We start from the raw sequence: 14,625 nt of genomic DNA, 5'->3' as shown, positions 1-14,625 counted from the left end.
AGTCAATTAGTGTTTGTCAAACTTTTTTTGTACCAAGGACTAGCAAGCTATGGTTCCTCCATAGTTGGGGCTAGGTGTTCCGCTAGCGGGACACCTGCCGACAACATCCGGTGAAATTGCAGGGTGCGCAATTCAAAATAAATATTGGTAATGTTAAACATTCATGAACATACAAGTAAGTGTCATATCATTTTAAAGATTAACTTCTTAATCCAGCTGCATTGATAGATTTCAAAAAGGCTTTACAGCGTAAGCATACCATGCGGTTATCTGAGGACAGCGCCCCACAACAAATTTGTCAACCAGCACAGGCTTCACAAAATCACAAATAGCGATTAACCTGTCTAGGATCAGCGTGGCGCTAGCGGCACACCCCCCCCCCCCCCCCCACTGAAAAACCAGTGCCGCGAAATTCAAAAAAAATATTTTTTTTAAATATTTAACTTTCACACATTAAAGTCCAATACAGCTAATGAAAGACACAGATCTTGTGAATCCAGTCAACATTTCCGATTTTTAAAATGTTTTACAGGGAAGACACAATATGTAAAGATGTACATCTATTACCTAAAAACACATTAGCATAATCCACCATCTTTTATTTGTCCACCAACACCAGTAGCCATCACCAATTCGGCTAAACTAAGATATTTATAGCCCCTAACCAACAAAAAAACTCATTAGATGACAGTCTGATAACATATTTATGGTATGGGATAGGTTTTGTTAGAAAAAAGTGCATATTTCAGGTAGATGGCATAGTTTACAATTGCACCCACCGTCACAAATGGACTAGAATAATTACAATGAGCAACGTGTTTACCTAACTACTAATCATCAAACATTTCGTAAAAATACACAGCATACACGAATCGAAAGACACAGATCCTGTGAATACAGACAATATTTCAGATTTTCTAAGTGTCTTACAGCGAAAACACAATAAATCGTTATATTAGCTTAGCACATAGCAATTAGCAGCCCAGCATTGATTCTAGCCAAAGTGAGCGATAAAAGTCAACATCGCCAAAAGATATTAATTTTTTCACTAACCTTCTCAGAATTCTTCCGATGACACTCCTGTAACATCACATTACAACATGCATATACAGTTTGATCGAAAATGTTTATATTTAGCCACCAAAATCATGGTTAGACAATGTGAAATGTAGCTCAGTTGGTCAGAAAATTTCCTTGCGCCACTTAGACAGTGATCTACTCTTATACATAAATACTCATAAACGTGACTAAAAAATATAGGGTGGACAGGGATTGATAGACAATTTAATTCTTAATACAATTGCGTTATTACATTTTTTAATTTATCCTTACTTTTCAATACAGTTTGCGCCAAGCGAAGCTACGTCAAAAAACATGGCGTCCTAAGCCACTAAAATGTTTCGACAGAAACACGATTTATCATAATAAAAATGTCCTACCTTGAGCTGTTCTTCCATCAGTATCTTGGGCAAAGGATCCTTTCTTGGGAGAAATCGTCTTTTGGTGGAAAGCTGTCCTCTTGCCATGTGGAAATGTCAACTGCGTTCGGGATGAACTGAAAAGCGTGCCCAACTTTTCACATCGTTGCAAAAATAAATGTCCCAAAATCGCACTAAACGGATATAAATTGCTATAAAATGCTTTAAATTAACTACCTTATGATGTTTTTAACTCCTATAACGAGTGAAAAGATGACCGGAGAAATATAACAGGCTAAACTAACGCTTGGAACAGGTGCGCGCCGGTGTCCTCTTGGCTCATGACGCAGCTCCCAAAGAATGACTAGCTTCAGGGTTTTTTCATTTGTAGGGCCTGTGAACGCGCAATCGACCCCGTTGGAATCGTCATCATGTAAAGGCATCCAGGGGAAGACGTAAGAAGTGTCCGTATAGTCATAGCAACGACAGTGCCCTTTTAAATGACTTCAGAAGAGTGGCCAACATTTCTCAAATCTGACTCCATGTCAGGGAAATTGCTGTAGAATGGGCTCTGTTCCACTTAGAGACAAAATTTCAACTCCTATAGAAACTATGGACTGTTTTCTATCCAATAATAATAATATGCATATTGTACGATCAAGGATTTTGTGGGAAGCCGTTTCAAAAATTAGCCAAATTAGCATAAGTAGTCTAAACAGCGCCCCCATCCCCAACAGGTTAAATAAATGAATTACCTTTAAAGATCTTAGCTCTGTTTGCAATCCCAAGGGTCCCAGCTACAACATTAATGGTTGTTTTGTTCGTTAAAATCCTTCTTTATCCCAAGAAGTCAGTTTAGTTGGCGCAATTGATTTCAGTAATCCATTCGTTCAACATGCAGACAAAGGAGTCCAAAAAGCTACCGGTAAACTTCCCCCAAAAAAGTAAAACAACGTTTCTATACAATTATCAGGTAGTCTAAAATGTAAATAAACTAAAATATTTCACACGGAAACTACTATGTTCAATAAGAAAGGAAAATTTGTATGCGCACGCCAAAAGACTGATTTGGTCCAGAAGCTCTGCGAACAAAAACTCCAAATACTTGTTTGTTTTTCAAAAAAGAAGCATGAAACCTTGAATAAGGACTGTTGACATCTAGTGGACCCATAGGAATTGCAATTTGGGTGACGGACATATGTTGAAGCAATAGGTTTCCATAATAAGAGCCTGGGAGATGAAGAAAAAAAAAAGATTCTGGTCGGATTCTCTTCGGAATTTTTCCTGACATATCAATTCTGTTATAGTCTCAGAAATTATTTGAACAGTTTTAGAAACGTCAGATTGTTTTCTATCCAATGCTACCAATTATATGCATATCCTGGCTTCTGGGCATGAGTAACAGGCAGTTTACTTTGGGCACATCAGTCAGGCAGAAATTCAGGATACTGCCCCATAGCCCCAGACTGAAGGTTTGAGACCACAAGTTAACCTGTCTGGCACCGGGGTTCCGCTAGCGGAACTCCTCCCACATTCCACTGAAAAGGCAGAGCGCGAAATTCAAAAAATATATTTGAGAAATATTTAACTTTCACACATTAACAAGTCCAATACAGCAAATAAAAGATACACATCTTGTGAATCCAGTCAACACGTCCGATTTTTAAAATGTTTTACAGCGAAAACACCACATATATTTATGTTAGCTCACCACCAAATACAAAAAAGGACAGACATTTTTCACAGCACAGGTAGCATGCACAAAGCCAACCTAACTAACCAAGAACCAACCAAACTAACCAAGAAACAACTTCATCAGATGACAGTCTTATAACATGTTATACAATAAATCTATGTTTTGTTGGAAAAATTTGCATATTTCAGGTATAAATCAGTTTTACATTGCAGCTACCATCACAGCTACTGTCAGAAATAGCACCGAAGCAGCCAGAGTAATTTCAGACACCAACGTCAAATACCTAAATACTCATCATAAAACATTTCTGAAAAATCGATGGTGTACAGCAAATTAAAGACAAACATCTTGTGAATCCAGACAATATTTCTGATTTTTTTAAGTGTTTTACAGCGAAAACACAATATAGCATTATATTAGATTACTACAATAGCCTACCAAACTACCGCATTCATTCATCAAGGCACATTAGCGATAGCACATTAGCGATACATTAGCGATACATACACTTATGTTTTGTTCGAAAATGTGCATATTTAGAGCTGAAATCAGTGGTTATACATTGTGCTAACGTAGCATCTTTTTCCCAGAATGTGCAGATATTTTTATGACACTCAACTATTCTGACCAAATAACTATTCATAAACGTTACTAGAAAATACATGTTGTATAGGAAATTATAGATACACTAGTTCTTAATGCAATCGCCGTGTTAGAATTCTAAAAATAACTTCATTACGACATCCAGCTTAGTTATAGCGAGAGCGTGCCCAAAATCTGGGCGCAAACTACTATTTCACATGTTTGACAGATATATGAAATAGCATCATTAAATGGGTCCTACTTTTGATGATCTTCCATCAGAATGTTGTACAAGGGGTCCTTTGTCCAGAACAATCGTTGTTTGGTTTTAGAATGTCCTCTTTTCCAGTCAATTAGCACGGAAAGCTAGCAAAGTAGCGCGAAGCTCTCCTTCCTGAACAAAGGCACACAACGCAACACGCCTAACGTCCCGAATAAATTTCAATAATCTAATAAAACTATATTGAAAAAACATACTTTACGATGATATTGTCACATTTATCAAATAAAATCAAAGCCGGAGATATTAGTCATCTATAACGACAGCTTTTCAGAAGGCAATGCCAGGTCCCTTCTCGCGCTCTCCAGAAAACAGGAAACTGGTGACACGTCATGCCGAGAGCTTTTATTCGACCCCAGATCAAGTTATACACTCCATTTCTTCTCTCACTGCCTGTCAACATCTAGTGGAAGACGTATGAAGTGCATGTATACTAATAAATATCAAGGACATTTATAGGCAGGCCCTAGAACAGAGCATCGATTTCAGATTTTCCACTTCCTGTCAGGAAGTTTGCTGCAAAATGAGTTCTGTTTTACTCACAGATATAATTCAAACGGTTTTAGAAACTAGAGAGTGTTTTCTATCCAATAGTAATAATAATATGCATATTGTAAGAGCAGGAATTGAGTACGAGGCCGTTTAAATTGGGCACGATTTTCCCCCAAAGTGAAAACAGCGCCCTCTGTCCTCAACAGGTTATTAATGGTTTGGGGCTGAAGGGACATGACAAGTGGGTTTATCCTGTCTGGTCAGTCCCAGTTTATGAGTAATAACACAAATACTATCAAAACAAGACTTTCCATTGGATCAAATCAGTTTGTGATGGTCAAGATCCCTGATAACACGCCTCTGCAGTCCATACCTGGGTTCACATACTATTTAGGTTATTTCAATTACTTTTAAAGACATTTGGAAGTAAGTACAGTATCTGAAAATGTTTTGTAGTAATATTGGAATGTATTTGAAAATACACTTGGAATGTATTTTAAAATACTCAAATACATTGACTCAAATATACTTCCATGCATTTGACCTTAGTTTTTCAAAATACTTTCTATAGAAGTAGTTGATTTGGGCCACATTATTTGAATATACTCATACATAGAAAATAAGAATTTAACCCTCACGCTACCAACTGGGGTCATTTTGAACAATCACATCAAAATATCAGCGTATTTCTTATCAAAACATCATTAGACATGTAATTAATGTTATCTGAAAAAAATGACCAACAGGCTGTTATTTTATCAAAATTACAATGTATTTGCATATTTTGCCAAATGAAAATATATATTTTTCCTTTATATAATGTGCAGCTTTTTTCCAAAGTACAATCCACATTACTACTAAAAAGCTAATTTACCATCATTTGATTACAGTATAATTTTGTTTTCAGAATTATGAAGAAAATGTAAATGTTGTCATACATGTGGTAAAAATTACATTGACCAAAAATATTGCTTAGTTTTCTTTATTTACTTACCCCACAGTCAGAATTAGCATCGCTGTTAGTGAAACAATGGGGGGGAACTGCAGTCGGGTCTCCAAAAAGTTGTAAAAATCAAATCAAATTTTAAGGTTGTGACATTAGATTTGGAGTTGGGTCTCAATACATTTTCGGGAAAAAAATGGTGTCCCCAGATATTCAGACGGAAAAAACGCTACATCCCTCTATCTCCACCCACTGCAATCCCCACAGGCTGGGATGAACAAGAGTACTAATTGGTACTACCTCTGCAACTTGTTGCCTCATCTCAGTGAAGAGGCCGGGTTGTCAATGCGTTACACAAACCACAGCCTCCTGGGCAGTAAAGCTGTTATCAAATGCCAGTCTGGAGTCCAGACAAATGAGTGTAAGAGTCTCTACACACTTCCCTATTTCGATTGACGAGCCTGCGTGTGCATGGGTGGAGTCATTTTTTTTGGAGCAGTGCACACTTTGTAGAGAAGAAGTCCACCTTGTGTAGTGCCCTCGGAAAATATTCAGAACCCTTGACTTTTTCCACATTTTGTTACGTTACAGCCTTATAAAAAAAATATTTGAATGTTTTTTCTTCTTCATCGATCTACACACAATACCCCATAATGACAAACGCAAAAACAGGTTTAAAAAAATGTTTGCTAATTTATACAAATAAAACTGAAATATCACATTTACATAAGTATTCAGACCCTTTACTCAGTACTGTTGAAGCAACTTTGGCAGCGATTACAGCCTCGAGTCTTCTTTGGTATGACACTACAAGCTTGTCACACCTGTATTTGGAGAGTTTCTCCCATTCTTCTCCGTAGATCCTCTCAAGCTCTGTCAGGTTGGATGGGGAGCGTTGCTGCACGGCTATTTTCAGGTCTGTCCTGAGATGTTCGATTGGGTTCAAGTCCGGGCTCTGGCTGGGCCACTCAAGGACATTCAGAGAATTGTCCCGAAGCCACTCCTGCGTTGTCTTGGCTGTGTGATTAAGGTCATTGTCCTGCTGGAAGGTGAACCTTCGCCCTAGTCTGAGGTCCTGAGTGCTCGGGAGCAGGTTTTCATCAAGGATCTCTCTGTACTTTGTTCCGCTCATCTTTCCCTTGAACCTGACTAGTCTCCCAGTTCCTGCCACTCCTTGATAAGATAGAGGTTAAATAAAAATGCTTCTGAACCGAAACAGTTCGGAAGAGTTTGAGCATCTGTTAAGACAACATTTTGTGACGTTTTTGTTTGTTTGGCTGTTCAGGCACACAATATTTTTCTAGAGGCAAGCCGAAGTTCGGAGCCGAAGTCTACACCCCTTTGTCAGTATTTGGTAAACAGTAGGTATTCTTAAATAAAGTCTTTGTTGTCATTCAATGAGAGATGGCTCATTTTCATGCACAATCATTATTTTGTTGTTGAAATACTGCACCAAGCATCTTAGTTAGATGTACAATTGTGCGACTAAGATCTCCTCAAGAACGTTAGATTTCTTGAGTTATCTTAGATTAATTATGAGGAATTTGAGGTGTATACTGGCTATGGCGTCTCAAAATGGACAAACAGTACAAATGTCTTTTAAGGTAGTATGCGAGCACACTCGTTCGGTTCACCTAGCCGATGTCGTGATGTGACTTTCATTAATCTGATGACTGTTATCGATTTAATTCACTAACTATGTTTAATTGTTACCCGATTAAATTAATCATGTAACAATTAATGATAATGATATTATGAAACTGTTTTTCTGTTTAAACTTGAATTCCTGGTTACATAAATGTGCACGGGAAATATCAGTTAAAGTGAAATAAACGTGTTTTAAATTTATGCTCCTGGGCCGTATCCAGCCAAGCGCTTTGAAAATGGGAAGTAGCCTACTATCAAACTTGTCCAATACGTAACACTTGTTTTCTGTTGTAAAGTGTTTTAAATCGTCTTACTACGATGCGGCCTACTGAACACAACCCTAATGTTGACTAGATGTTAGAGTGTTTGTTACACAGCTGTGTGATGGTTCCGGTGTTGTTTATGGAAAAGGGACTCCACTACTATGAGTTCCACTAGTCAGTGCCAAAATTGGAACAATCAACTGATAAGACTGTTTCACATTATCCCTAAATATCAACTCAAACCCAATGTGTTTCAATCAGGAAACATGTAGCATATCCCTGGATCTACCACATCAACTTTTCAGGCCCCAGGCTCAAACACAAGACAGACATTTAAAATGTTTTACTGATCTTAAAAAAAACAGACTGAAAAACACTCTCAATTGAGTACAGGAAATATACAGCATCTGCGTCTGAAATTGCACTATTTTCCCTACAAAGTGCACTAATTTTGACCAAAGCCCTATGGGTCCTGGTCAAAGTGGGAACTATATAGGGAATAGGATGCCATTTCAGATGCACCCAGCATTTATTTGTGGCGTTGACAAATGACCATATCCTGTACGGTAAAAACAGCAGCTAACCAGCAGCAGCCCTTCCTGCAGTGCCACCCGAGCAAAGTAAAGTACCACCATGAAACACGTTTGTTTTATGTTTTATTGTCACATACACCAGATAAGGGCAGTGAAATGTGTTGTTTTACACTGTACGGTCTACCCAGAAATCACTGGTGTATGTAGTGCTAGGGAAGAAAGGAAGGGCTCCAGGGTGTGTATGTGTCTGTGAGAGTGTGTGTGTGTGTGTGTGTGTGTACAGTACAGTACAGTACAGTATGCCCTCAACAGCTGGCTCGTGAGGGGACTGTTTTACTTGTTTTGCTTATACCTGTTGAGGATGGTTCACGACGGATAGCTGATCCTGACTCTGAAGTAAAGAGTTTAGATGCTGAAGTTGGCAGAGCTGATCCTAAATCAGTTGTTAAGGGCCCTGGAGGGTATCTGAAGCATTGTGAGGCACCTAAAGACTGCACTCCTTTACTGAGGTGGGTGTGTGGTTGGTGGGGGGTTCAGATGTCAAAAAGAGCACACCTCCTGTACTCAGACCCTGTCCTGGGGGTGGGGGGGTCGGTAATGACCCTGGTGTATACCCCTCAGGGGACATCTCACAGGAATTGACAAAGAGTGGGGGGTGCACTGGGATGAATGCCATGTTGGTGCTATTGGCTGGTGTCACCACATTCACTGTTCTTTACATCTGTGTGTGCTCATGTGTGTCTGGCTGTACATGTATGTACAGTTGAAGTTGGAAGTTTACATATGTCACGCCCTGGCCTTAGTTATCTTTGTTTTCTTTATTATTTTAGTTAGGTCAGGGTGTGACATGGGGAATGTATGTGTTTTTGTAGTGTCTACGGGTGTTGTATGTGTATGGGGCAGTGTCTAGTGTAGTTGTCTAGGTAAGTCTATGGTTGCCTGAAGGGTTCTCAATCAGAGACAGCTGTCATTCATTGTCTCTGATTGGGAGCCATATTTAAGGCAGCCATAGGCATTAGGTTAATGTGGGTAATTGTCTATGTTGTACGTTTGATGCTTGTGTATGCACTTACGTCATTAGCTTCACGGTTGTTTGTTGTTTTGTTTAGTTCGTGGTTCATCTTCGTCTAATAAAAGAAGATGTATTTTTCTCACGCTGCGTCTTGGTCCACTCTCTCACCTCAAGACGACCGTGACAGAATTACCCACCAGAATCGGACCAAGCAGCGAGAATCAAGGCAGCAACAGCGAACAAAGGACTATAGGAATTGGGAGGAAATTCTGGACCACGAAGTACCAGGAGAATATAACCGCCCCAACGCTGAGCTGGAGGGAGCGAAAGCAGAGAGGCGCCGGTATGAGGAGCTAGCACGGCAGAGCGGCTGGCAACTCCAAACATTTCTTGGCGGGGGCTCTCGGGGAGTGTAGCTGGGTCAAGTAGGAGACTTGATCCAGCTCCCCGTGCTTACTGTGAGGAGCTGAAGATGGAACCAGAGCCAGTCGAGGTGGAATTGGAGGTGAGTAAGGGGAGTGAAGCTGAGACTGTGGATGAATTAATGGGGAAATTGGAGGAGAGTGAAATGAGGGAAGTGCTGTTGTGGAGCATAAAGCACCGCATCCTCTTGAAGGAGCGTGTGCGGGATTTGATGTCACCGGGAACAGCTCTCCATACTCGTCCTGAGGTGCGTGCTAGTCGTCTGGTTAAGACAGTGCCTACACCACGCACCAAGCCTCCTGTGCGTCTCCAGAGCCCTGTTCCTCCTCCCCGCACTAGCCCTGAGATGCGTGTCCCCAGCCCAGTACCACCAGTGCCTACACCACGCACCAGGCTTCCTGTGCGTCTCCAGAGCCCTGTTCCTCCTCCACGCACTCTCCCTGAGGTGCGTGTCTCCAGCCCAGTGCCTCCAGTTCCGGCACCACGCATCAAGCCTCCTGTGCGTCTCCAGAGCCCTGTACGCACTGTTCCTTCTCCCCGTACTCGCCCTGATGTGCGTGCCCTCAGCCCGGTACCACCAGTGCCGGTACCACGCACCAGGCCTATAGTACGCCTTGAGAGTCCAGTGTGCCCTGTTGTTGTTCCCCGCACTAGCCTGATGGTGCGTGTCCTTAGCCCGGTACCTCCAGTTCCGGTACCACGCACCAGGCCTACAGTGCGTCTCAGCCGGCCAGAGTCTGCTGTCTGCCCAGCGGCGCCTGAACTGTCCGTCTAACCAACGCCGTCTGAACTGCCCGTCTGCCCAACGGCGCCTGAACTGCCCGTCTGCCCAACGCCGTCTGAACTGTCCATCTGCCAAGCGCCGCATGAACTGCCCGTCTGTATTGAGCCTTCAAAGCCGCCTGTCTGTACTGAGCCTGCAAAGCCGCCCGTCTGCCATGAGCCTTCAGAGCCGTCTGCCAGACAGGAGCCGCTAGAGCCTACCGCCAGACAGGAGCCGCTAGAGCCTTCCGTCAGACAGGAGCAGCCAGAGCCTTCCGCCAGACAGGAGCAGCCAGAGCCTTCCGCCAGACAGGAGCAGCCAGAGCCTTCCGCCAGACAGGAGCAGCCAGAGCCTTCCACCAGACAGGATCAGCCAGAGCCTTCCGCCAGACAGGATCAGCCAGAGCCGTCCGCCAGCCGTGACCAGCCAGAGCCGTCCGCCAGCCGTGACCAGCCAGAGCCGTCCGCCAGCCGTGACCAGCCAGAGCCGTCCGCCAGCCGGGACCAGCCAGAGCCGTCAGCCAGCCATGACCAGCCAGAGCCGTCAGCCAGCCGTGACCAGCCAGAGCCGTCATCCAGCCAGGATCCGCCAGAGCCGTCATCCAGCCAGGATCCGCCAGAGCCGTCATCCAGCCAGGATCCGCCAGAGCCGTCATCCAGCCAGGATCCGCCAGAGCCGTCATCCAGCCAGGATCCGCCAGAGCCGTCATCCAGCCAGGATCCGCCAGAGCCAGCCAGCCAGGATCCGCCATAGCCAGCCAGCCAGGATCCGCCATGCAGTCCGGTGCTGCCCCTCAGTCCGGTGCTGCCCCTCAGTCCGGTGCTGCCCCTCAGTCCGGTGCTGCCACTCAGTCCGGTGCTGCCCCTCAGTCCGGTGCTGCCCCTCAGTCCGGTGCTGCCCCTCAGTCCGGTGCTGCCCCTTAATCCAGTGGGGTTAATTTGCGTGGGGGATATGGAGAAGAGGCCTCATTTACCTTCTTATGGCTGGGATCCCGTTAACAGGATCGATATGACAACAGCCAGTGAAAGTGCAGGGCGCCAAATTCAAAACAACAGAAATCTCATAATTAAAATTCCTCAGACATACAAGTATTTTACACCATTTTAAAGATACATTTGTTGTTAATCCCACCACAGTGTCCGATTTCAAAAGGGCTTTATGACGAAAGCACAACATATCATTATGTTAGGTGAGCACCTATTCACAGAAAAACACAGCCATTTTTCCAGCTAAAGAGAGGAGTCACAAAAAGCATAAATAGAGATAAAATGAATCACTAACCTTTGATGATCTTCATCAGATGACACTCATAGGACTTTATGTTACACAATACATGTATGGTTTGTTCGATAAAGTTCATATTTATATCCAAAAATCTCAGTTTACATTGGCGCATTATGTTCAGTAATGTTTTGCCTCCAAAACATCCAGTGATTTTGCAGAGAGCCACATCCATTTACAGAAATACTCATAATAAATATTGATAAAAGATACAAGTATTATACATGGAACATTAGATAAACCTCTCCTTAATGCAACCGCTGTGTCAGATTTCAAAAAAACTTTATGGAAAAAGCACACCATGCTATAATCTGAGTACAGCGCTCAGAGCCCAAACAAGCCATGAAGATAACCGCCATGTTGTGGAGTCAACAATGTCAGAATAGCATTATAAATATTTACTTACCTTTGATGATCTTCATCAGAATGCACTCCCAGGAAACCCAGTTGAACAATAAATGTTTGATTTGTTCCATAAAGTCCATCATTTATGTCCAGATACCTCCTTTTTGTTGACATCTAGTGGAAGCCTCAGGAAGTGCAATATGACCAATATCCCACTGTATCTTCGATAGGTGATGAGTTGAAGACCTACAAACCTCAGATTTCCCACTTCCTGGTTGGATTTTTTCTCAGATTTTTGCCTGCCATATGAGTTCTGTTATACTCACAGACATCATTCAAACAGTTTTAGAAACTTCAGTGTTTTCTATCAAAATCTACTAATAATAGGCATATATTAGCAACTGGGCATGAGTAGCAGGCAGTTTACTCTGGGCACCTTATTCATCCAAGCTACTCAATACTGCCCCCAGCCATAAGAAGTTTAACACAGTAAATTCATCAGGCTTAAGCCATGTTTCAGTCAGGCCAATCACATCAAGATTATGATCCGTGATTAGTTCATTGACTATAACTGCCTTGGAAGTGAGGGATCTAACATAAATAGCCCTATTTTGAGATGTGAGATATCACAATCTCTTTCAATAATGAGAGGAATGGAGGAGGTCTTTATTCCACTGAGATTGCTAAGGCGAACACCGCCATGTTTAGTTTTGCCCATCCTAGATCGAGGCACAGACACGGTCTCAATGGGTATAGCTGAGTTGGCAGGCTGGTTAACAGCCTGCTGCCTAGCCTGCACCCTATCTAATTGTGGAGCTAGAGGAGTTAGAGCCCTGTCTATGTTCATAGATAAGATGAGAGAACCCCTCCAGCTAGGATGGAGACAATTATCTACACATTCTATCTTTTGGGAGGGGCAGAAAACAGTTTTCAACCAGCGATTGAGTTGTGAGACTCTGCTGTAGAGCTCATCACTCCCCCTAACTCGGAGGGGGCAAGAGACAATTACTCGATGCCGACACATATTTCTAGCTGATTTACACGCTGAGGCTATGTTGCGCTTGGTGACCTCTGACTGTTTCATCCTAACATCGTTGGTGCCGAAGTGTATAACTTTCCAATATACAAAACAAGAAAACGACGTTGACGAAACCTGAACATAAACTTACATAACTAAACGTAAACTCACGGACAGGAAACAGACGACATCAAAATAAACGAACAGCCAAACAGTCCCGTATGGTACATACATTCGACGACACAGGAGACAATCACCCACAAACAAACAGTGAGAACACCCTACCTAAATATGACTCTTAATTAGAGGAGAACGCAAAACACCTGCCTCTAATTAAGAGCCATACCAGGCAACCAAAACCAACATAGAAACAGATAACATAGACTGCCCACCCAAAACACATGCCCTGACCTAAACACATACAAAAAACAACATAAAACAGGTCAGGACCGTTACAATACTCATCATAAAACATTTCTGAAAAAATACATAGTGTACAGCAATTGAAAGACAGGCATCTTGTGATTCCAGACAATATTTCCGATTTATCAAGTGTTTTACAGCGAAAACACAATATAGCGTTATATTAGCGTAGCCACAATAGCCAGAAACACTTGGGCGCCAACGACCAGTTCACATGCACGACAGATATTAGAAATAGCATCATAAAATATTTCTTACTTTTGGTGATCTTCCGTCAGAATGTTGGACAAGGTGTCCTTTGTTCAGAACAGTCGTTGTTTGGATCTGGAACGGCAAATTTCCCTCTTGATTTAGCATGGGCACTTGCCAAGTGGCACGGATCTCTCCAACGTCAACAAATCAGAGAACGGAACACGGCAAAACTCCCGAAAGAATTTCAATAATCTGATTAAAACCTGTTAAGGCTAGGGGGTGCTGTTGTCACTATTTATGGAAATCGTGTAATTTTTTAAACGGCTTCCTACAAAATTCTTGATCGTACAATATGCATATTATTACTATTATTGGATAGAAAACAGTCTATAGTTTCTATAGGCGTTGAAATTTTGTCTCTGAGTGGAACAAAACTCATTCTACAGCAATTTCCCTGACATGGAGTCAGATTTCACACATTTTGGCCCCTGTTCTGGAGTCAGTTTTAAGGCCACTGTTATTGCTATGAGTATACGGACACTGCTTACGTCTTCCCCTGGATGCCTTTACGTGATGACGCTTTGAATGGTATCGATTGCCCAATCACAGCCACTATAAATGAAAAAATCCTGTAGGTAGGAACTCTTTTCTAGGTGCGTCAGGCGCGCGGAGGACACCGTGCTACTGTTTTTCCAAGCAATAGTGTAGCCAGTTATATTTCTCCGGTCATATTTTTACTCGTTATAGGAGTTAAAAACATCATAAGGTAGTTAATTTAAAGCGTTTTATAGCAATTTATATCCGTTTAGTGCGATTTTGGGACATTTATTTCTGAGCCACTGTGAATCTCTGGGCACCGTTCCAGTTCATGCCGAACGCAATGTGCATTTCTACATGGCAAGAGGACAGCTTTCGACCAAAAGACGATTAGACCCAAGAAAGGTTTCTTTGACCAAGATTCTGATGGAAGAACAGCTCAAAGTAGGAACAATTTATTATGATAAATCGTGTTTCTGTCGAAAAATTTTAGTGGCTTAGGACGCCATCTTTTTTGACGTAGCTTCGCTTGGCGCAAACTGTATTGAAAAGTAAGGATAATTTAAAAAATGTAATTCCGCGATTGTATTAAGAATTAAATTGTCTATCAATCGCTGTCCACCCTATATTTTTTAGTCACGTTTATGAGTATTTATGTATACGACTAGATCACTGTCTAATATGGCGCACGACATTGTCTGACCAGCTGGGCAACTTTTGTCATTGTCTAACCATGATTTTGGTGGCTAAATATGCACATTTTCGAACAAACTGTAT

Source organism: Salvelinus fontinalis, chromosome 20 (genome assembly GCF_029448725.1).
Source record: "Salvelinus fontinalis isolate EN_2023a chromosome 20, ASM2944872v1, whole genome shotgun sequence".
Lineage (NCBI taxonomy): Eukaryota > Metazoa > Chordata > Actinopteri > Salmoniformes > Salmonidae > Salvelinus > Salvelinus fontinalis.
This window is presented reverse-complemented; position numbering follows the sequence as displayed.